At 35.7% G+C, this 24094-nt stretch overlaps 1 protein-coding gene and 1 pseudogene across 2 annotated transcripts in view; one reads left to right on the top strand and one right to left on the bottom strand.

Annotated features, from left to right (window-relative positions):
• The window catches only part of MSRB3 (methionine sulfoxide reductase B3), a 201004-nt gene that overhangs the window by 31837 nt on the left and 145073 nt on the right, over window positions 1–24094 (bottom strand). The gene's annotated exons all lie outside the window — the stretch shown is intronic.
• Window positions 22669–23966, top strand: LOC129459850 (keratin, type I cytoskeletal 18-like; annotated as a pseudogene).

Below are 24094 nucleotides of genomic sequence, written 5' to 3'. Positions count from 1 at the left end.
ACTAAGTTCATAGAGCCGGGGTCCTGCATCAAGACCTGTAGGTACAAGGGGCCCTTGCAATTTGATGGTTTCAATGGCTTTAAAACTGACCACTGACAAGCTTAAAATGCATTAAAATTAGATGTCATCACATGAAGAATGTCGAACCTCAGATGGATAAATTTGGCAAAGACACCATGGTACTGTAGTCATATTTTAATGTGTCCACTGGACCTCTGTTACCAAAAAAAAAAAAAAATGAAATTCAATAAAGGTCCAAGCATACCCATAATATAATCCATGACCTACACTTTGACATATTATTTTGTCAGTTGTGCAGTAATATTTAAGTCTTACTCCACTAAATGGTAAATGATTAACACGCAAAAGATATAGCCCCTTAGTACTGAGTAGGCACTAAATAGATAACTTGTTAAATAAGTGAGCCAACCTGGGGCTGAAGAAAATATTAACAAAAATTGTGAAAATGATACTACAATCAATCAATGTTTATATTTCAGATATTTGTAATAAACATCACCACTCAAGTATTTATTACTGCTTATGTCACTAGACCATAGTAATCCATAGGTTACTATTTCTTGATAGTATACTGTGGGCACCTATGAAATCTCTGATCTAGTTTGGGTGGCACAAAAGTTTGGAAGCCTTAGTCAGCATCCACAAACAGAAAGCACTGTAGCACTATTATAGCATTATATAGTCTTTTGATATTTGGCTTCCTTTTAGTGTTTAAAAAATTACAAAAGTCTCAGGAAGGTATTATTAAATTTTTATGCATTGTTATTTGTAATGGCTGTTTCACACAATTTTTACCTCTCAATTAACCTCAACTTTTTGCTCAGTCCCTGATGTTTCCCTTGGTTTCTGGCCTCTAAGATACCTTAATGTTATTACTTTCTTAATGTATTGTTGCTTTTTAAAAATCTTATATGCACATTTATTAACCACATATAAATGCATAATTGTGAATATATCATACATATCTTAAGTACAAACTTTATTCTCTTTTTTTCTTGATCCCTTTCCCCATCTTAAAGAAAACCTATGTTAACAACCTAATGAGGGTTCTACCACATTTTTGTTCATGTTTGTATAGCCATACAAAATAATAGATATCTACATACACATAAGTGTAAATGTTCTAGTAGCTGCATAACATTCCACTGTGCAACTGACTCCTGAATGACTTTGCTTCCAACTATTTTTCCTCTATGAAACATAGGGCAATGACATCCTTGCATATATGTTCTTACATCTGGTGGAATTTTCTATCATCATGGAACAAATTCTTAGGCCAAAGGGTAAATGTTAGACCAAAGAGTATTTTGCATTAAATAGATATTTCTAGATAGCTGTCCAAAATGAATACAGTTGAATACTCTTTTCTCCATGCCTTCAGCAACAATAGGTGTTGTAGCTTTTATAAATTTCCAGTAAATTGTTACCAGTAGCTCACTTAAACAAAATTTGTATTTCATTGACTATGTGTAAGGTAGACAGCTCTTAATGTTGGCGATTTGAATTTGCTCTTCTGGAACTTGCATCTTCATATTCTTTGTCCATTTTCTATTGGGTTAGTTGTTGTTTTCTTCTTAATTGATAACAGTTCTTTGTAAATTATAGATATTAATTACTAACATCTGCATTATAATTATTCTTCTATATCTATTGTTTCTGTATTTGACTTTGCTTTTGATTATTTTATTTAAATATGCCTGTCCCTTTCTTTTGTGGTTTCTGGGCTACCAGCCTTGGTTAAAAAGAGTTCCTCCCCCTGAATTATACATACAGTATCCTATATTTTCATATAGGATGTTTGTTTTGCATTCAGATCTTAATCAGGAATTTCACTAAGTGTATGCTATAGTATTATAATTTTATTTTCTTCTAAACAGAATACCAATTGGGTTACCAATAAATTTTAAACTGCTCATTTTTGATTGAGTTGAAATACCATGTTTATAAACTGTCGTTTACACTGTAATCTACGAGTCTGCTCTACTAATCTCTTTGTCTATCCCTATGCCAATGTAAGTTTATTATGGTGGCTTCACAGACTGGTCTTATATCAGGAAAGGCAAGTATCTACCACTGTATTTCTTTTTCATAAATATCATAAATATTTCTGCTCTAGGTTTTTTTATTTAATTAGGTTTATTATGAGTTAATCTATTTTTTTGATCTTTCAAAGAACCAACTTTGGATTCATTTATTCTTTCTACTCGTTTGATGTTTTCTGTTTCATTAGTTTTAGCTTTTATCTTTATTCCCATCTTCCTAGCATTTTTATTGTTCTTTTTACAAAGTTCCTTTATTTTTCATCTTTTTTCTATAATAATGAAGGTATTCAAGATTATAACATTTCCTTTAAGTTTAAAGTTGATTGTATCCCATAGAGTTAGATATTTATCTCTAGTTTCATTGGATTATTATAAAATTATGGCCTATACAAAATCTCTACTTTCTAAAATTTAAGATTTTCCTTGTAGCCACATACATGATATATCATCTTCTAATGTTCCATGAGAATATAAAATTATATTTCTTATTTGAAAGATGTTTTTTATTTGAAAGATAATTCATCTATTTAAAAAAGTTGATTGTACTATTTGGTTATCCTCTATCCTTATTTAGTTTGACTACACATATGTCTCAATCTGAGAGAGAGATCAAAGTTATCCACTATAACTATGTATTTTTAAATCAAGTTTTCTTTCATTTCTAAGATTCTTATTCATATATTTATTATTTATGTTACTTTATTCCTGTAGGTTTATGATTGCTCTGTACTCTTCATGAATAGTGCCTTTTTATTATCACATAATTCCCCTTTATCCTCTGCACTTTTTAGCTTAATTTTCACTCTGTCTGATATTAATATTGCCATTTCTGCTTTCTGTTTTGTTTGCCTTGGCCTAGTATGTTTTAACCATAAAGCTTTCTTTATACTTTGCTTCTTGTAAGTAGCAAATAACTAGAACTTAATTAACTCGATCTCAGACAATCTGTCTTGTAATGGGAGAATTCAGTTCATTCATATTTGACTTAACAAGAGACATACCTATTTTCCTTTCATTTTTCCTTATATTTGTCTATTTTATGTTGTGCTTGTCCCCCTTTTTCTGCTATTCAGATGAAATTCCTATTCATTCCATTCTTGCCCATTATTACATCATTTTCCTTTGTGTGTGTGTGTGCTCACAAAGAATTATCTACTGTTATTGGAAAATCAGATACCATTTCCTCCATAAAGATCCATTGTCTTCCATATCAAGATGCTATATCCTCCCTTTTCTGCTTCCCTTTCCTCCCACCCAAGTAAAATAAAGCCTTTGGAAAACTCTCATTTTCCTCCACTCTGCCTTCCTCTCCTGTAGATGTTATCCTGCTGTCTTTCTATTTTCCAGGATTGCAGATGAGAAACTGAATGCTAACCTAACACTTCTACTGTAAATTTGGAAACTTATAAGATTTTGTGTTTATCCTTAAAGTTCAGGAGTATCATCTTGCTAGGCTTTACCTTCTTCATTAATCCTGTGTAGAATTTAGTGAGCCTATTCAGTCTGTAGACTTGAGTTGCTCTACAGGTCCCCCAAAAAAGTTTCGATTATTTGCGTGTTAAGCCTCCTGGATCTATCTTCCAAGTCTCTTCATTTTTCTTTCAAGATTTATACCTCTTTGTGTTTTTGCTCTGTGCTTTGAGATATTCTTGCAATTGATCTTCAAGGCAACAAATTTTGGTCTCAGCAGTGGCTTCCTTCAACTCACCTACTGAATTGTTTAGGTGGGAAATCATGATCTTTTCAAATCTCCAAAACACTTTTTGGGGACTAGGCATGAATTCCCTTAATTGTATCAGAAAGAGATTTTCGGCTGCAAGAAATAAATAACACAAATAAAAGTGCCTTATGCAATAAAGGAATTATTGTTTCACATAACAAGGAGTCTATATTTAAGTGGTTCCATGTTGGTCAAGTCAGTGGCATAATTACCTCATCAGGGCTAATGTCTGCCCTCCTCACAATGTCAGTGATATCCTCCTCATGGTCACACAATGGCTACAGTAATTCCAGACACCACAGGCAGATAAAGCAACATCTAGTGAAAAAGGGAGCACTTCAGCCAGTGTGTCTCTTTTTGTTAGTGAGCAAAACTTCTAGCAAAAATCTCTCAGATCCAACTGATCAGGAATGGAGCATCTGTCCAACTGAAATCAGCCACTGACAAGGGAAATGGAATTTTATGATTGGCTTAGATCAATTATTATTCACCTGGGGAATATTCACTTCTGCCCTGGCAAAAGGGATGAGTATAACTGGATTAGGCAAACAGTGTCATGACAGCTGGCTTTCTTCTTTTTCTTGGTTTAGTTGTCGTCTGTCTACTGTAGGCATTCTGTTTCATCAGATATGTGTCTATTTGTTCAGACTGATCCTGTCTCACTGCAGGACTCCCTTAGATATGTTTTTATTTTTCTTTTTTGTCTCACTTGGGTTCAGGCCTGCTTATTAATATAATCCAAAAGCTGGTAGTCCTACAGGTAGTGAAAATCCAGACACAGATGAACTACCAGATATTGCTGAGAGAATAAGAGGACAAAGAATAAGAAAAAGCCTCCTGTATCCAAAATTCCTGTCACGAACAGTGACGCAGCTCAGATGTTTAGCCGCGTCTTAGTCTCCGGGAGCAAGAAGGCTGAGTACATTTAGAAGTGGCTATGCCAATCTCTACTCTTGAAGTCCGTAAATCTCCTTAAGTCAAAGTCCTTCCACGATCTGTCACATTCAAAATCCCGCCATCATGCTTTTTGATGCTGCTCTCTGGCCCCTTAGTCCACGGGGCAAAAACTTTACCCAAGTTGTCCATACCAAAATTACTGTCACTATTTAGCTCAAGAGGTTCAGAAAGACTGGAATAGAAAGTATAAGGCCATACACAGGACCATCTCCAATGAATATTATTGTTATTATTGTTATTATTTGTGATGTTATGCTAAGTGCTTTACATTTATTGTTGTATGTATTGTGTACACATCCTATTTATTCCCACTTTACAGGTAAAGAAACTGGGGTTTAGGGATTATTATGTACCTTTCACAAGGCCACTTTACTGTGCACCATTAAGTGAAGTTGGCATGTAAATCCAAGATTCTCTCCAAAATTTTTTCTTCTAAATCCTACACCTAACAATCTCTGTGGCAGCTCAGAGAGTTGACAAGTTGAGACAGTCTATTACAGAATATAACTAGTGATGAACAGAAATACAATAGTAAGAAGCTAGAAACATTTCTGAAGGCTAGAAAAGTTCACATTCTACCAGATGATTAATGATTTTTGTAAATTTTCTTCTCAATAAACAACATTATGTAATGAAATCCTGAGTTGCTTAACGTTCAGTGAATTAAAAAACTCTAGAAATGATGAAATGATGCTATAACACCCATATCAGGGTTTCTTGAATTTTTGTTGTTGTTACAGACCCTTTGGAAGTCTGGCAAAGCCTACAGGAAAATGTTTCTAAATGCATGAGAACAAATATATGGGATTACAACGAAAAAATGAACTTTAAATACTGCTATCAAAATACTGAAAAAAACAAATGCGTTATATAATAAAAACATGCTTCTTTATTAACACATTACATAACAAGCTTTAATGGTGGATCTACTAATTATCATAATTTGGAAGTAGTAATTACTGTAAATGTTATTTTGAGATATGTGTGATGACTGTATTATGATATGAAAACATCTGTGGTTCCTATTGGTGACAAACTCATAGGTACTTCTGTGGGTTATCTATAACATACATCATAATTGAAGGAAATTGTGATTAGTGAAAATAAAATATGGATTTTTTTCCCATCCAAATTTATGGACCTTCTAAGTTTAATTCAAGGACCCCAGGTTAAGAACTCCTTATCTAAAGCCTATGGCTGAATATTCCAGGGACACTATATTGAAACTGCTCATTCATACCTGGGCTGTACTATCATGACTTTTCCTAGAATATAATCATTTTTCACTATCTAACTTTTCTAAGTAGGATGTATTAAATGGAAAAAGCATGGAAGATACAGTTTAATTGTTTGCCACATCTATTATTGAAAAAACGGACAAAATATCTGGACTCTCCCTAGAAAAAAATGAATCCAAATACATATACCAAGCTTCAGGGTTCACAGACCTTGGGTTACTAACTCCAGCCTTATCTTTTATCGCTACTTTGATAAATTCCTTTCTTATGAGAAATGAATGTCAAGACCTTTACCTTTCAGAGTAGAAGAAATGTTGCCTCCAAGTCTATCAACTCTTTCCTAGAAATCTCCACAAAATATTATCAAAATCTTTCAAAGTGCTTTATAGAAAATATAACCTGAATCTGGGTCATCAGTGTAGTGTAACATTATACTGCTGTGAACAAACAGGCGTATAAATTTTAAGAAACTTGATGTACTACTCTTTGTTCAAAATCAATATTGCTCAGACTATAGCTCTGACAAAGTATTACGACCAAATCTGAATTTAACATCAAAAGAGGTATGTGGAGAAGCTGTCAAAGATTCAGAAAACAATCACAAATATAATAAAAGCATTAAAAACATCCCTATACAATGGCTAAATAAATTAGCAACTAGGATTACGTAGCCTGGCAAAGAAAATACTAAAGAGTAAACTCAAAACAGTCTTGAAACATATGAAAAACATTTTAAAATATAGATTTGATCTTGGCCAAAAGATGGAAAAGCAACAAAAAATTTTAAACAAGGTGCAATGAGTCAGAAAGAGATCTTTACCACCCCTTATACAACAAAAGAAATGGGCTTCAAATTACAAATCAGGGACTTGACCTACATATATTTTCCTGTTTCTTAATTATGGCATCACAACTCTTTTAGTTACCAATATTCAAAGCACATCTGTGGTACTCCTATATCCACTTAGTCATTAAGTGCCATGGAGTCTACCTCTAATTTCCATCCCTCCCTCTACATTCCACAGCCACCATCAAAACTTAGAGCCTCACCATTTTCTGTCTAGATAACATCTAACTGGTCTCCCAGACACAAGATTCTCACTGCCTAAATCGATCCCGGCTCTACTATGCATGAGCAATGAAATTTCTGGCAAGATACTTAGGATGTGATTTACCCATCTGTGATTTTACAAAGCTGTTACAAGGACCAAATGATATAACTATATCAGTGCATTTAAAATAGCTAATCACCACACAAATGTAAGGAATTTATATAATAGTAACCTCCAGATGGAAATGATCTTCAAGAACCTCCTATTTACTATCTCATTAATGGAAGGAAAATAGAGTATTTTGAGGAAATCTTCATTGTTGCATCAATATGCCAAGCTCCTTCCCACCTTCTTCCTTCATTCATGTTCCTTCACTGGACTGGAATTTTTACATCTCCAAGTCCCAAAGTTTATTAATATCTTGTTCAAGTCCCATTTGTTCACTGAAGCTTTCCATAAATCTTCTTCACTATTTCTGAATAGCTATGACACCTATCAACACTTATTATACAATAAAACTTACTTGGTGATGGATCATATTATTGTCTGTTGTCTTACCATGTTGGACTTATCTTCTCAACTAGATATTAAACTGCCTGCACCCTGGGTGGACAAAGTGATATAAAGGATATACTAGAACAGAGGTAGAAGGGCAGATCTCAGCCAAATCCTATAGGAGACAGACACCAGAGTTGGGGCAGAAGGATCAAAGGAGGAATGCCAATTCCAAATGAGCTGGACTGGAATTAGGGGGTTGAGTCAAGAGCTTGAAATGAAATGTAGACATAGATGTGTAGGTCTAGCTCCTAGGTGTGGATACAAAGCAGACAGTAAGATTCTACTTGTCTAATTTTCAAAAACAAAAAAAAAAAAAACAGAGAAAGGATGGATCTCATACACTAAATGAGGAGCCCTTAAGCCAAAAGATTCCATAAAAGACTGCTGCAAGGGTAATTTGTTCACACTTAGAAAAGTAAGCACCTCAAAGTACAAAGACTCTCCACCACTGAGGATTTCAAAAGAATATGCCAAGATCTTTGAAAATAAAGGAAGTGATCAAGTACTCCCCGCAGATCAGGTGGTTCAGAAAACCTGAACTGCCACATCTAGTGAGGCACCAGAGATATACAAGTGGAATGGGTCATTTCTTGTTGGGCTGCAGGATAGGAAGCTAAGAGAGAATCTTGGAGACACGCAAAATATAAACCCAAATAGCAACCCTGGGGAAGGGAGCAGTGTAGAGACTTAAAGATTTCCCTAAGCAGAAAGTAAATGAAACAAAATGAATTTTTGAAAAGACAAATATTTTCTCAGTCCTGAAAGCTAGGAAAGCTATCAATATCATACAACAACCTTGGAGAAAGGCCATCACAGTGAAGCAGGAGGGTGATGAAATTCAGAAAAGCCAGAGTGATAGTTCCTAGGTCTGTGGGCCACGGTGTAAAGTATCTCCCTCACACCATTCTGTGCATGATGGTGTGAGGTACTGCAGAAGACTGAGATCAGAAGAACTACTGAAATTTGACATTAGAAAATTCTGGTTGCACTGAATACCATGGACAATTAAAAAAAGTTTTAAAAATTCTAAGAGGAACTTGGAGAAAAAAGATGAAGTTTTTTTCTGGAAGTTTTATCCCAGAAAACAGAAAAGAAATCAAACCACAAATACTTCACACTCTAAAGAAAATTTTAAATGACTCCATAAGAAATTTTAAAGAAAGATAAATGCGTAACAGAAGAAACGAAAATGAAAAGAGTCAAGGAAAAAAATACCTTTTGGCTACTATGAATAATGCTGCTATAAACACTGGAGAAAAAATACTTGTTTGAGTCTCTGCTTTCAATTCTTTTGGATAACTACAAGTGGAATTGCTGGATTATATGGTAATTCTATGTTTACTTTTTTGAAGAACTGACATATTGTTTTCACACTGAGTGTACCATTTTACATTCCCACTAGTAATGTATAAGATTTCAACTTTTCTACATCCTCTCCAACACTTATTATTTTGTTTTTAAATAATAGCTATCCTAAGAGACTCAGAATATATTTTTAATGAGTCACTGTCAAATTCACAAATCCCTTTATCTCAGATTTACACATAAAAGGATTAGAGGTACAATATTTGTCTGGCGAAAGACCTTTTCCACTGCATAAAAACACTCACATTGGCTATCTAACATGTGGCCCTAGCATCATTAGCAACATACTCAAAGCAATTAAGCCAACAGGCTTGAACCACTGCATCTCTGACTGGTACAGATCTGTCTCTAACTGCTTTAAGAACTAACTACTCTAACTAATGGAAAAAACAACTGTAAAAAAAAAATGCTACAAATGGGGATGGCGGGGGAAGGGGAGACAGGCTGCAATGCCAGATATCTTTGTTCCTATCTTCATCTGCTAAAAAGGTGAGTCAATCCATTTACCTTAGTCAGGATTAGAAGAGCTAGGAGGGGATATAGATAAAGAAGATAATTAATTGTTTTAATTGTCAGCTTGTGTTAACATATATATCTCTAAACCCCCATTTCAACTCTCTTATTTTTTTGTGGAACCATCAAGCTTTTCCCCCCTTTTAAAATTTTGGAATCTATTCATCTTTCCTTGCCACAAAACAGTCCTGTGCCAGAATCTGGTTCTTTTCTCAAGGGTCTAACATTTCAGCTTGTTATAAACAGCATATGGATATAGATTATGTAATGACAATGTGTTCTACATTCCAAGGACTTACATTTTCTGCATATATGTGAATAGCAAGTAATTTTGCGTTGACTTTTTTCTACTCTGAATATACTAATCAACTAAAACATTAATTTGGTGTATTCCTTTGTGTTTTATAGACCGAATCCCTTCTTTTATTGATTTAAAAGTTTAAAAAAGTTATGTGCTGAAGGAGCCATAATACAAATATTATATATAACTACCTACCTTTTGGGGTAAAATTTTAGATTTGTTCTTAAAGAAACCAAAGATACTGAAGTCTAGTGAAAGATTTCCTAGTAACCAACTTCCGAATAATTTGTTAGTGTCAATATTCTACTAGCCTTACATTTTGTGTTTGTCCCATGCTGGTTGAATGTAGCCAAATAGCACATCCAGACTTAGACTTCAGTCTCCTCTGTGCATACTCAGCTACTGCCATTTATAAACAGAAGAGTTAGGCATTATCTTTTAAAACACACAAAGACATGCGCATGCAGTTGAAGCTCTGCACATAAGCAGAGTGTGTATTATAATAATCACTAAGAATTTCTGAAACTCACATGTCAAAAAGTATCATGTTCACTTCCCAGGATTTTTCAAATAGGAACACACAATGGTTCTGGCTTTCCACTATAACCTGACTTTCACCTCCTTCAAAAAGAACTTTAAAAAAAGAAGAAGAAAAAAGTAAAAGGATATCTGAAGACATTTCTCATCAATAGCCACATGGTCCAGTATATTTGTAATTCTATCCCCTTTTCCTTTATACCAAGTGAGTGATGAAAACCTGACAGGAAAGCAAGCAACATACTAACATTAAATCGCTGGGATGTGTTCACAGAAATAGACAAAAATGGGCCTAAGTAGGCACAAAATTTAATGCTGGAAACTGTATAGGCAGCAAGTGAAAACATCTCCGTCATGACAGGAGGAGGTTAAAAAGTTTAGGAAAATTTCTGAATAAAATTACTAAGACTAAAGCAATGAAAGAGATTAATTTTTCAATCTTCTTGAAAAACAGGAGTCAACTCGTGACCCGACTCCCCAGGTATTACATGCAGACCTCAGGAATACAGTCATTTAGGAAGTAACTGCTTCAAGGAGTCCAGCTAAAACTACAAAGACGTGAAAGTCCAGTCAGACACCAGAAATTCTTTGGGGAATAAAAGAATTTTATGACTTATAAGATGAAAATCTCCTGAATACTCACTAAAGTAATCTAATGAACTATTGTCACTAGGAAAGGAGTTTGATGAATTTATGTGTTATGTAGGCAAATTTTAAGCAAAACAAGAAATTGAGCAAACTTGAACTTGTATTCATTTCTAAGTTTTCCTCTCAGGGTAAAACTAATTTTAAGGGCACCAGACTTTCCTGTATGAAGTGGCATTCTATAGGATGTCACATTTTTAACTTCTAGGATTCTAAGCAAAATTTCACATCCATTTTTAAAAACTAGAACAGGTCAGCTTAGGAGTAGGTCCAGGATTCAAATGTGGGTCATTTTGAAGGTCCTTAGTCTTCAAATTTAATACAATTTGAAAGAAGCTGTAAGAGTTGAAGGTAAAGGCTTAAGACAGATGCCAACGTAATAAGAAAGAAGGAGGTCAAGTTTTTCCTGAGGAAATTAACAAACAACAAAAACTAGAGATGCCATCATTTTCTTGACTTTCAGATAATGCTTAAGCATAGGAGAAAATCAGCACCAAGGAGGCTACCCTGACCTTACTACTTTTTCCATTTATTTTTAACTTAATTCCAATTCAAAATTTTGCCTGTTCTATATGAAATTCTTTTCTAGTAACAGGCTGTAAAAATAGAGCAAGCAATGAAAGCCCTCTGTTTAATCTTTCCCAGGGACAAACAGAGTATAATGTACAATATGTATTATAACTATGAGTTAGATTGAAAATTACTCTTATTTAATTTAGTTTAGTGCTTAGCTTCACCTCTGAAATATCAGTCCGCATCCTTCTATTTTGGTTTGATTCTATAGTCCACTTAAAACAGTAAATGTTTACATTAAAAGGACAAGAGAATGTGTGATGTATTTTAACTGTCAGAAGTGTTGTGAACAGCAGCAGCTGGAAGAATGTGTCGTCCACTTCACTGTTACCCTGAAGCCTTTTAGATTCTTCAAACCAGCACTTATATCCTTCAGTGCTCAGGAAAGAAGGAAGGAAGGAAGGAACAAAGAAAGAAGGAAGGAAGGAAAGCAGGCAATTCAATTGTCATCTCTGAAAAAAAAATGTAGTAAAATTTCTAGAATTTACATGTGATCTTTGCATTGGATTCTACACTAACTTTCTGCTAGTGCAGGGACTGAACTGGTCACTGGAAATGGAGCTCTTCTTTCATTATTTTAGTTTCCTGGATCATACTGAGACAAAAACCAGAAGCAAATGAAACAAGCACTAAGCTTTACTTAGAGGTCTGTATGAACTGTGCGTATCCAGTTCCTCTGCAATCATCATTCACATCATCCTGAATTCATTATGATATAGCTGTTGTTAAAGGCCTAATCATAAGACCAAACACTGAAAACAATTTGCTTCCTTTAATGTTTCCAGATCTGGTAAAATTCCACTAATAAAACTGAAGAGAGAAATGTATGACACTCTTACTCTTATTGCAGTGGGCCCACTGGGAATATGGCTGGAGAGAAATGAAGCCTAAGGCTATGCTGGAGGATAAGGACAATATATGCAGAATTTGATATCAGGCTTGACACATTCAGTTCAAGAAATATTTGAAGGTGGACAAAAGCCTGTATGCTCCAACTCCTGCCTACCTCTCCAATCACATCTCAAACCACTCTTCCCCTTGTGCTTCAACCACACTGGTCTTCTTTTGGTTCCCATAACATATCAAATAGTTGCTTTCTCTTCTGCTTTGAACACTGCCCCAAGCTCTTTGTGTGATTGTATTCTCATACTTTCAACCTTGGCTCAGATATCACCTCCTCAATGAGGCTTTCCCTGAAATGCCTATTTAAATGAGTGTCTCCCTCCACCCACCAACATCATTCCCTATCATGGGATCAACGATATCAAAGGGTTAAATAGATCCTTTCTATTTCCTGCATGGCTCCTATCAAATATCATCCCATTTATTTGTTTCCTTGTTTAGTAACTCCTTAATAGCAGGAGCCCTGTCTGTTTGCCACTGTATCTCCTGTCCCTAAGGCAGTAGATATTGACTTAATGGATGTGTCTTTTAAAACTATACTAGAGGCCAAGGGTAAAACAACAGGCAACCATACAGTCCCACCCTCAAAAAAATTATAAAGACAATGGAGACTGGTAAGTAATCATAATACATAAGACAGCTGTTTTACAAGGGGCATATAATTCTAGTAGAAAGAAACCCCATGTCTATCTTATGGGGAAAAAAAGCATATTCCAAGGGAGGACACCCCATATGTAGGGGCACAGAAACAACAATAACAGCACAATGCATTCTGGGGAATTAGTTTAGCGTTTTCTAAAATACCAATTGCTAAAGATAGGGGTGGGAAGTAGAGAAATTGAACATAGAGAAAGCTCTAGGTCATGAAAGCCTTTGATTGCATGCAGAGGGAGTGATATTTCATCCCATAGTCAATTAGAAGCCCTTGGAAAAACTCTGGGCAGAGGGGTTACATGATCAGATTGCTAGTGCCAATAATGTCATACTCCTGTTTGTAAACTTATTTTAAAAACTCACTTAATTAGAGAAGGGCCTGAGTCTACACTGTACCATATATACTCAGTGCCCAGTCCATTAGAGCAAGTGTTGAATTCGTGTTTAAAAGAATGAATGAATAATAGGGATGTAACCACAATGGCAGAGTAGGAGATATCAGCTTTCTCCCTTTAGCACCCCCCAAAATAAACATAGACAGCTATCTACAAACAAAATAACCCCAGAGAGTCCCCAAGATCCTATTAAAGATTTTGCGGCAATACAGTTGAGCAAAAAAATATATATACACAGAAAATAAATAACTGGTAAGATCAGTATAACTGAGATGCCAGGATATTGCCTGAAACAAAGAAGAATAGCAGAGGCTCTCTGAATCAGCCATGTGGTGAAAACCACTATGGTCCTCAGCAGCCTGCTCTGCAGATGACAAAAATATCTTTTGCCACTGAAATAACAAACCATTATTCTTCACAGGGAACCCCAGAGAGGAAGACACAGCTACACAAACCTCTCCAGCCCAGGAAGTGGCCACTGTTGAGCTGCTTTGGGAAAGGAGCCACCAACTCTCCAAATCCTGTATGTGCCTCAACTCTGGACACCTCTTGAGTCCTCACACTCTAGACCTGGGTCCTGTGGCTGCACTGGGTTTGTCCAAATTTCAGACACTGGAGCATTTCAGACACTGGAGCTTACTAGCAAGCTAATTTGTACTCCAGAACCTAGAGTTAAGCTCTTGCTGTGCATGGCTGCACTCCAGGCACCAGCTCAGCCACCACAGTGAGCTAGGCCCTGCTCTGACTCCAAAACCACTGTAACTACACACATTTGTGCTCTAGTTTTTAACTCCCCAGCTACTTTACAAGAATCTGAGCCTTACATACTGTTATCAGTGTGGCAGTGAGAGTGCCTGCACATTGGACACCAGTGCCATTACACCCCAGAGCCCAGAGCCATATTCCCTCCTTGTGTGCCTGTGCTTCAGGCCTCAGCTCCATGGCTGCTCCATGGGCACCACTCATCAGACACTAGTGCCACACCAAACTGCGAGTGGGCCTGCAAGCCAAATCCAGTGCCAACAGAAATCCCCTCAGCCACACCTTCCTCAGTGGGAGAAAAAGAGATCAGGAGGCCCTTAGCTGCCATTATCATAGAAAACTCAGAAACCCTCACTGCCACTGTGGACACTGCCACTGTGGACAACCCTCACTGCCACTGCCACTGTGGACATAGAAAACCCAGAAACCCTCACTGCCACTGTGGTATCAGCTGCTGAGTATCACTGCAGCTCCATCAACAATGACCTCAGCTGACAGAGCTGCAGAGACATACACAGCTGCACCTTCACTAGTGCTAGAATTGCTACATCCCCCACCCAGCAAGTTCCCTGGAAGCCCTTGATAAAAGAAGGACTTTCCACAGCAAAGCTAGCCCATAAAATCTAGAAGAGGTGACTGTTCCACCAAATGTGCAAAGATTTAACATAAGGCAACAAGAAACATAAAAAACCAGGGAGACATACCACTACTAAGAGAACACAATAATTTCCCAGTAGGTGATCCTAAAGAAATGGAGATATGCAAACTGCCTGACAAAGAATTCAAACCAATTGTTTTAGGGAAGCTCAGCAAACCTCAATACAATATAGAGAAATAATTCCGTAAGATTAGGAAAACACTGTAAGACCAAAACAAGAACTTTAACAAAGATTAAAATTATATTTAAAAAAGAAATTAGGGAGCTGAAAAATACAAGGAATGAAATTTAAAACCCATAGAGAAGTAAAAACAACAGAACTGATTAAGCAGAAGAAAGAATCTGTGAACTCGAAGACAAGTTATCTTAAAAAATACAGTCAGAGAGAATAAAAGAAAAAGAAAGAAAAGGAATAAAAGCTTAAGGGATTTATCAGATAGCATCAGAAGAGCAAACATTCATGCTATAGGATTTTGGGGAGAATAAAGAGACAAAGAGCCAGAAAGCTTATTTAAAGAAATAATGGCAGAAATCTTTCCAAATCTAGGGAAAGATACAAATATCCAGGTATAGGAAGGTAATAAACATCATCAATCAGACTCAATCCAAGTAAGACTACAGCAAGACATACTATAATCAAACTGTCAAAAATTAAAGAAAGAGAGAATTCTGAAGACAGCCAGAGGAAAGACGCAATCACATTAAAGGGAGTTCCAATAAGGCTAGCAGTATACTTCTCAGCAGGAACCTTACAGGCCAGGAATGAGTGGGGTGATATAAGTGCAGGGGGAAGACGGGACTGCCAACCAAGAATGCCCAGGAAACCTGTCCGTCAGAAGTAAAGAAGAGATAAACACTTTCCTAGATAAGCAAAAGCTAAGTGAGTTCAACATCACCAGACCCTCTTAAAAGAAATGTTAAAGGAAATACTTTAAACTTAAAAAACAGACAAAAAATAGTAACATGAAAACATTAGAGGCTGGGCGCAGTGGCTCACGCCTGTAATCCCAACACTTCGGGAGGCTGAGGCATGCAGATTGCTTGTGGTCAGGAGTTCAAGACCAGCTTGGCCAACATGGTGAAACCCCCTCTCTACTAAAAGTACAAAAAATTAGCCAGGCATGGTGGCACATGCCTGTGGTCCCAGCTACTCAGGAGGCTGAGGCAGAAGAATTGCTTGAACCTGGGGAGGCAGAGGTTGCAATGAGCCAAGATCACACCACTGCACTCCAGCCTGGGCAACAGAGCAAGACTGGAGCAAGACTCCATCTCAAAAAACTAAAACAAATTTACAGTATGAAACTCACAGAAGAAAGTAATTACACCCTTAAATTCAGGATACTTTTATAATGTAATGATGGTGTAGAAATCATTTATATTTTTAGTATGAAAGTTAAAAGACAAAACTATTAAAAATAACAGCTACAATAATTTGCTGAGGGATATACAACAAAAAAGATGTAAACTGTAACAGCAAAAGTATAAAATGTGAGAGATATGGGTGGGGCAAAAGTGTAGGATTTTGTAATACAATCAAAGTTAACTTGTTATCAGCTTAAAATAGCCCATTATGACTATAATATGTTTTATATAAGTCTCATAGTAGTCATAAGACAAAAAACTACAGTAGATATACAAAAGGTAGAGAGTAAGAAATCAAAAATAAAACTAGAGAAAATGATCTACTTACAAAGGAAAGTCATAAAAGAGAAAGGAAAAAATGAATCTACAAAACAACCAGAAAATAATTTTTAATGGCACTAATGAGGCCTTACCTATCAATAATTACCTTGAATGTAAATGAACTAACTTCTCCAATCAAAAGACAGATTGGCTAAATGAATAAAAACACAAGACCCAACGATATTCTGCCTACAAGAGACTTACTTCACCTATAAGGACACATATAAATTAAGAATAAAAGGATGGAAAAAGATATTCCATGCAAATAGAAACCAAGAGAGTACGTGTAGCTATACTTATATCAGATAAAATGGATTAAAAGTCAAAAACTGTAAAATGAGACAGAAGGCCATTATATAATGATAAAGCAGTTAATTCTTTAAGAGCATATAACTACTGTAAATATACTATATATAATATATAATATATTATATATACCATATATAATATATTATATATATTAAATATATTATATATACTATATAAAATATATTATATATAGTATATATAATATATTTTATATATTAAATATATTATATATGGTATATATAATATATTATATATATTAAATATATTATATATACCATATATATTATATTTTATATATTATATAAATATATTATACATAAATTATATATAAATATATTATATTAAATATACTATATTTAATATAATATATTTATAAATATACTATATATTATATATAATATATTTATAAATATACTATATATTTATATATAATATATATAAAATATTATATATATTACAGATATATATAAAATATAATATATATTTATATATCTATAATATATATAATATATTATAGATATAATATAAATATGTATAATATAAATATATAAATATACTATATATATATAAAACCAAAACCAGAGGACCTAAATATATATATTTATATATATATTTATATATATATTTATTTATATATATTTATATATATTTATTTATAGATATTTATATATTTATTTATATATATTTATATATATATTTGTATATATATTTATTTATATATGTATATATGTTTATTTATATATATTTATTTATATATATTTATTTATATATATTTATTTATATATATATTTATATATATTTATTTATATATATATTTATATATATATGACCAAAACCAGAGGACCTAAATATATATATATAGATATATAGATATATAAAGCAAATATTGATACAAATGAAGAGAAAGATAGACTATAATAGAATAGTAACAAAGAGTTTCAATATTTTCACTTTCAATAGTGGACAGATCATCCAGACAGAAAGTCAATAAGGAAACACTGGACTTGAGCTACACTTTATACCAAACAGACCTAACAGACATGTACAAAACATTCTATCCAACAGCAGCAGAATACATATACTCTTCAAGCACAAGTGGAACATTCTCCAGGACAGATCATATGTTAGGCTACAAAACACAACTTAACAAATTTAAGAAAACTGTATCAGGCATCTTTCCCAACCACTATAATACGAAACCAAAAATCAATAATAGGAGGAACTTCAGAAAATTCACACATGTGAAGAAGTTAAACAGTATGCTCTTAAACAACCAAAAGGTCAAAGAAGAAATTAAAAGGAAAATCTAAAAATATCTCGAAATACACAAAAATAGAAACACAACATCCTGACACTTATTGGATGCAGCAAAATCCGTTCTAAGAGGAAAGTTCTTAGCAATAACTGCCTCCATCAAAAAAGAAGAAAGATCTCAAATAAACAGCCTAACGTTACATCTCAAGGAACTAGAAAAAGAACAAACTAGGCAAAAAGTTAGCAGGAAGAAGAAAATAATAAAAATCATAGCAGAAATAGAGACTAGACAAAAAAAGAAAAGTTCAATGAAACCAAGTTGGTTTTTTAAGAAGGTAAAACAAGATCAACAAACCCTTAGGTAGATTAGGAAAAAAAAAAAAGGCAACAAAATCCTAAATGAAAAAGGAGATATTACACAAATACCACACAAATACAAATGATCATGAGTCTACTATGAAGTTATATGCCAAAAAATTGGATGACCTAGAAGAAATGAATAAATTCCTAGACACATACATCATACTAAGACTCAATCATGAGGTAAAAGAAAATGTGAAGAGACAAATAAGAAGGAAGGACATTGAATAAGTAATAAAATGTCTCCCATCAAATAAAATCCCAGGATCTAATTGCTTCACTACTGAATTCTACCAAACTTTTAAAGAAGTACTAATACCAATCCTTCTCAAACTCTTCCAAAAAATTGAAGAGATGAGAATACTTTTAAACATATTTACGAGGCCAGCATTACTCTGATACCAAAGCCAGCCAAGACATTACAAGAAAAGAAACTATAGGCCAATATCCCTGATGAATATAGATATAAAAATTCTAAACAAAATATTAGAAAACTAAATTCAACAACACATTAAAAGAATGATTCATCATGACCAAGTGAGATTTTGAGGTGCAAGGATGGTTCAACATAACCAAAACAATAATCTGATACACCACATTAACGGAATGAAGGACAAGAACCATATGATCATCTCAATAGAAGTAGAAAAGGCATTGAAGAAAATTCAACATCCTTTCATGACAAAAGCCCTCAACAAATTAGGTATAGTAGGAATGTGCCTCAACACAATAAAGGCCATATACGACAAGCTTACAGCTAAAATCAAACTCAAAAGTGAAAAGTTCTAAGATCTGAAACAAGACAAGGGTGCCTACTCTCACCACTTCTGTTCAATATTGTACTAAAAGTCCCAGTCAGAGCAATTAGGCTAAAAGACGAAAAATAAAATACACCCAAATTGGAAAGGCAGAAGTTAAACTGTCCCCGCCTGCAGGTGAAATAATCCTATATATAGAAAACCCACCAGGCACTGTGGCTCATGCCTGTAATCCCAGCACTTTGGGAGGCCGAGGCAGGTGGATCACCTGAGGTCAGGAGTTTGAGACAAGCCTGGTCAACATGGTGAAACCCCATCTCTACTAAAAATACAAAATTAGTCAGGCATGGTGGCACACGCCTGTAATCCCAGCTACTCAGGAAGCCGAGGCAAGAGAATCACTTGAACCCAGGTGGCGGAGGTTGCAGTGAGCCAAGATTGCACCATTGCACTCCAGCCTGGGAAACAAGAGTGAGACTCTGTCTCAAAAAAAAAAAAAAAAAAAAGAAAACCCTAAAGATGCCACCAAAAACCTGTTAGAACTAATAAATTCAGTAAAGTGGGTGGATACAAAATCAACATACAAAACTCAGTTACATTTCTATACACTAATAATGAACCACTCAAAATAGAAAGCAAGAAAACTATCCCATTTACAATAACAAATAAAATAAAATACTTAGAAATAAATTTGACGATGGAGGTGAAAGATCTGTACCCTGAAAACCATAAAACATTGATTTAAAAAATTGAAGAAGAAACAAATAAACAGAAAGATATCCTATGTTCATGGATTAAAATAATTAATATTGTTCAAATATTCATACTACCCACAGCCATCTACAGATTTAATGCAATCACCATCAAAATTTCAATAATAATTTAATTATACATTTAAAAATACCTAAAAGGGTACAATTGGATTGTTTATAACACAAAGGATAAATGCATGAGGTGATGGATACCCCATTTACCCTGATGTGATTATCACACATTTTATGCCTATATCAAAATATCCCATATGCTCCATATATATATAAATATATACTATGTACTCATAAAAATTAAAAATTAAACATTTTCAGGTCCTAAATATCTTTGTTAATTTTCTACCTCAATTATCTGTCTAATACTGGCAATGAAGTGCTGAAGTCTTACCCTACTATTGTGTGGGAGTCTAAGTCTCTTTGTAGGTCTCTAAGGACTTGCTTTATGAATCTAGGTGCTCCTGGGTTGGGTGCATATATATTTGGAATAGTTGGGTCTTCTTATTGAATTGAGCCCTTTGCCATTATGTAATGCCCTTCTTTGTCTTTTTTGATCTTTGTTGGTTTAAAGTTTGTTTTGTCTAAAAATAGGGTTGCAACCCCTGCTTTTTTCTGATTTCCATTTGCTTGGTAGATTTTCCTCCATCCCTTTATTTTGAGCCTATGCATGTCATTGCATGTGAGATGGGTCTCTTGAAGAAAGCATACCATTGGGTCTTGTTTCTTTATCCAGCTTGCCATTCTGTGCCTTTTAAATGGGAAATTTAGCCTGTTTACATTCAAGGTTAGTGTTGACATGTGTGGATTTGATCCTGTCATTGTGTTGTTAACTGCTTATTATGCCAACTTGTTTGTGTGGTTGCCCTGTAGTGTCACTAGTCTGTGTACTTAAATGTGTTTTTGCATCAGCTAGTAATGGTCTTTCCTTTCCATATTTAGTGCTCCTTTCAAGATCTCTTATAAGGCAGGTCTGGAGGTAAAAAACTCCCTCAGCATTTGCTTCTCTGAAAAATATCTTATTTCTCCTTCACTGAAGAAGCTTAGTTTGACTGGCTACAAAATTAAGTGTAAAACTCAAAACTATAAAAACCCTGCAAGACAACCTAGGCAATACCATTCTGGACATAGAAACTGCCAAAAATTTCATGATGAAGATGCCAAATGCAATCACAACAAAAGCAAAAACTGACAAATGAGTTCTAATTAAACTTAAGAGCTTCTGCATAGCAAAAGAAACTATCAACAGAGTAAACAGATAACCTACAGAGTGGGAGAAAATATTTGCAAACTATGCATCTGACAAAGGCCCAACAGCCAGCACCTGTAAGAATCTTAAACAAATGTACAAGAAAAAAACAAACAACCACATTAAAAAGTGGGCAAAGGATATGAACAGACACTTTTCAAAAGAAGACATGTGTGTGGTCAACAAGCATGAAGAAAAGGTCAATAGTGCTAATCATTAGAGAAATTCAAATCAAAACCACAATGAGATACCACCTCACATGAGTCAGAAAGGACATCATTTAAAAGTTAAAATATAACATGCTGGCAAGGTTGCAGAAAAAAAGGAATGCTTATACACTGTTGGTGAGAGTGTAAAAGAGTTTAACCATTGTGGAAAGCAGTGTGGCAATGCCTTAAAGAGCTAAAAGTGGAACTACCATTACACCCAGCAGTTTCACTACTGATATACCAAAGGAATATAAATCATTCTACCATAAAGACACATGCACGCTAATGTTCACTGCAGCACTATTTACAATAGCAAAGACACTGAATCAGCCTAAATGCCCATCAATGGTAGATTGGATAAAGAAAATGTGGCACATATATTCCATGGAATACTATGAAGCCATAAAAAAACAAGATCATGTCATATGCAGAAACATGGATGGAGCTGGAGGCCATTATCCTTGGCACACAAGAACAGAAAACCAAATACTGCACATTCTCACTTGTAAGTGGGAGCTAAATGATGAGAACACAAGAACACAAAGAGAGAAACAACAGACACTGTGGCCTACTTGAGGGAGCAGGGCAGGAGGAGGGAAAGGATCAGGAAAAATCACTATTGGGCAATAGGCTTAGTACCTGGGTGACAAAATACTCTGTACAGCAAGCCCCTGTGACATGAGTTTATCTATGTAATAAACCTTCATGTGTACCCCCAAACTTAAAATAAGTTTTTTATAATTAAAAATTTTAAAAAAATAAAGATTTTTTAACAATTCCAGTGACATATTAAACAGAAATAGAAAAAAATCTTAAAATTTGCATGAAACCACAAGTGACTCCCATATAGCCAGACCAATCATAAGGAAAAAAAAAAGGCTGAAGGCATCACATTACCAGATTTTAAAATCTGCTACAAAGCCATAGTAAACAAAACAGCATGGTACTGGCATAAAAACACACACATAGACCAATGGAATAAAATAGAGTCCAAGTTTATGCTCAACTTATTTTTGAAAAAGATGCCAAGAGCACACAATAAGGAAAGGATATTCTCTTCAATGGTGCTGAGAAAACTAGATATCCACATTCAGAAGAATAAAATTAGAGCCTCATCTCCCACCATACAAAACTCAAGGTTATCGGCAAAGCCTGGGTCCTCTCTTCCTGCCCTCTTCCCCAGACAACATGAGCTTCACCACTCGCTCCACCTTGTCCACAAACTACCCATCCCTGGGCTCCATCCAGGTGCCCAGCTATGGCACCTGGCCAGTCAGCAGCACAACCAACGTCTATACAGGCACTGGGGGCTCTGGTTCCCGGATCTCCATGTCCTGCTCCACCAGCTTCTGAGGCTGCTTGGGGTCCAGAGGCCTGGCCAGAGGGATGGCTGGGGGTCTGGCAGGAATGGGAGGCATCCAGAATGAGAAAGAGACCATGCAAAGCCTGAAGACCACCTGGCCTCCTACCTGGACAGAGTGAGGAGCCCAGAGACCAAGAACTGGAAGGTGGAGAGTAAAATCTGGGAGCACCTGGAGAAGACAGGACCCCAGGTCAGAGACTGGGTCCATTATTTCAAGACCATCGAGGACCTGAGGGCTCAGATCTTCGCAAATACTGTGGACAACATCCACATTGTTCTGCAGATCGACAATGCCCATCTTGCTGCTGATGGCTTTAGAGTCAAGTATGACACAGAGCTGGCCACACGCCAGTCTGTGGAGAGTGACATCTATGGGCTCTGCAAGGTCACTGATGACACCAATGTCACTCGGCTGCAGCTGAAGACAGAGATCGAGACTCTTAAGGAGGAGCTGCTCTTAATGAAGAAGAACCATGAAGAGGAAGTAAAAGGCCTATAAGCCCAGTTTGTCAGCTCTGGGTTGATCGTGGAGGTAGATGCCCCCAAATCTCAGGACCTCGCCAAGATCATGGCAGACATCTGGGCCCAATATGACAAGCTGGCTCGGAAAAACTGAGAAGGGCTGGACAAATACTGGTCTCAGCAGATTAAGGAGAGCACCACAGTGGTCACAATACAGTTGGCCAAGGTTGGAGCTGTTGAGGTGATGCTCTCAACAGATGAGCTGTAACATACAGTCCAGTCCCTGGAGATTGACCTGGACTCCATGAGAAATCTGAAGGCCAGCTTGGAGAACAGCCTGAGGGAGGTGGAGGCCTGGTACACCCTGCAGATGGAGCAGCTCAGTGGGATCCTGCTGCACCTGGAGTTGGAGCTGACACAGACCTGGGCAGAGGGGCCACACCAGGCTCAGGAGTAGGAGGCCCTGCTGAACATCAAGGTCAAGCTGGAGGATGAGATTGCCATGTATCACCGCCTGCCAGAAGACATCAAGGACTTCAATCTTGGTGATGCCTTGGATAGCAGTAACTCCATGCAAACCATCCAAAAGACCACCACCTGCCAGAGAGTGGATGGCAAAATGGTGTCTGAGACCAATGACACCAAAGTTCTGAGACATTAAGCCAGCAGAAGCAGGGTACTCTTTGGGGAGCAAGAGGCCAATAAAAAGTTCAGAGGTTAAAAAATAAAACAACTCAAAATGGATTAAAGATGTAAAAATAAGATCTGAAACTGTAAAACTACTAGAAC

Source organism: Symphalangus syndactylus, chromosome 13, assembly GCF_028878055.3.
Source record: "Symphalangus syndactylus isolate Jambi chromosome 13, NHGRI_mSymSyn1-v2.1_pri, whole genome shotgun sequence".
Classification (NCBI taxonomy): domain Eukaryota; kingdom Metazoa; phylum Chordata; class Mammalia; order Primates; family Hylobatidae; genus Symphalangus; species Symphalangus syndactylus.
This window is presented reverse-complemented; position numbering and strand designations above follow the sequence as displayed.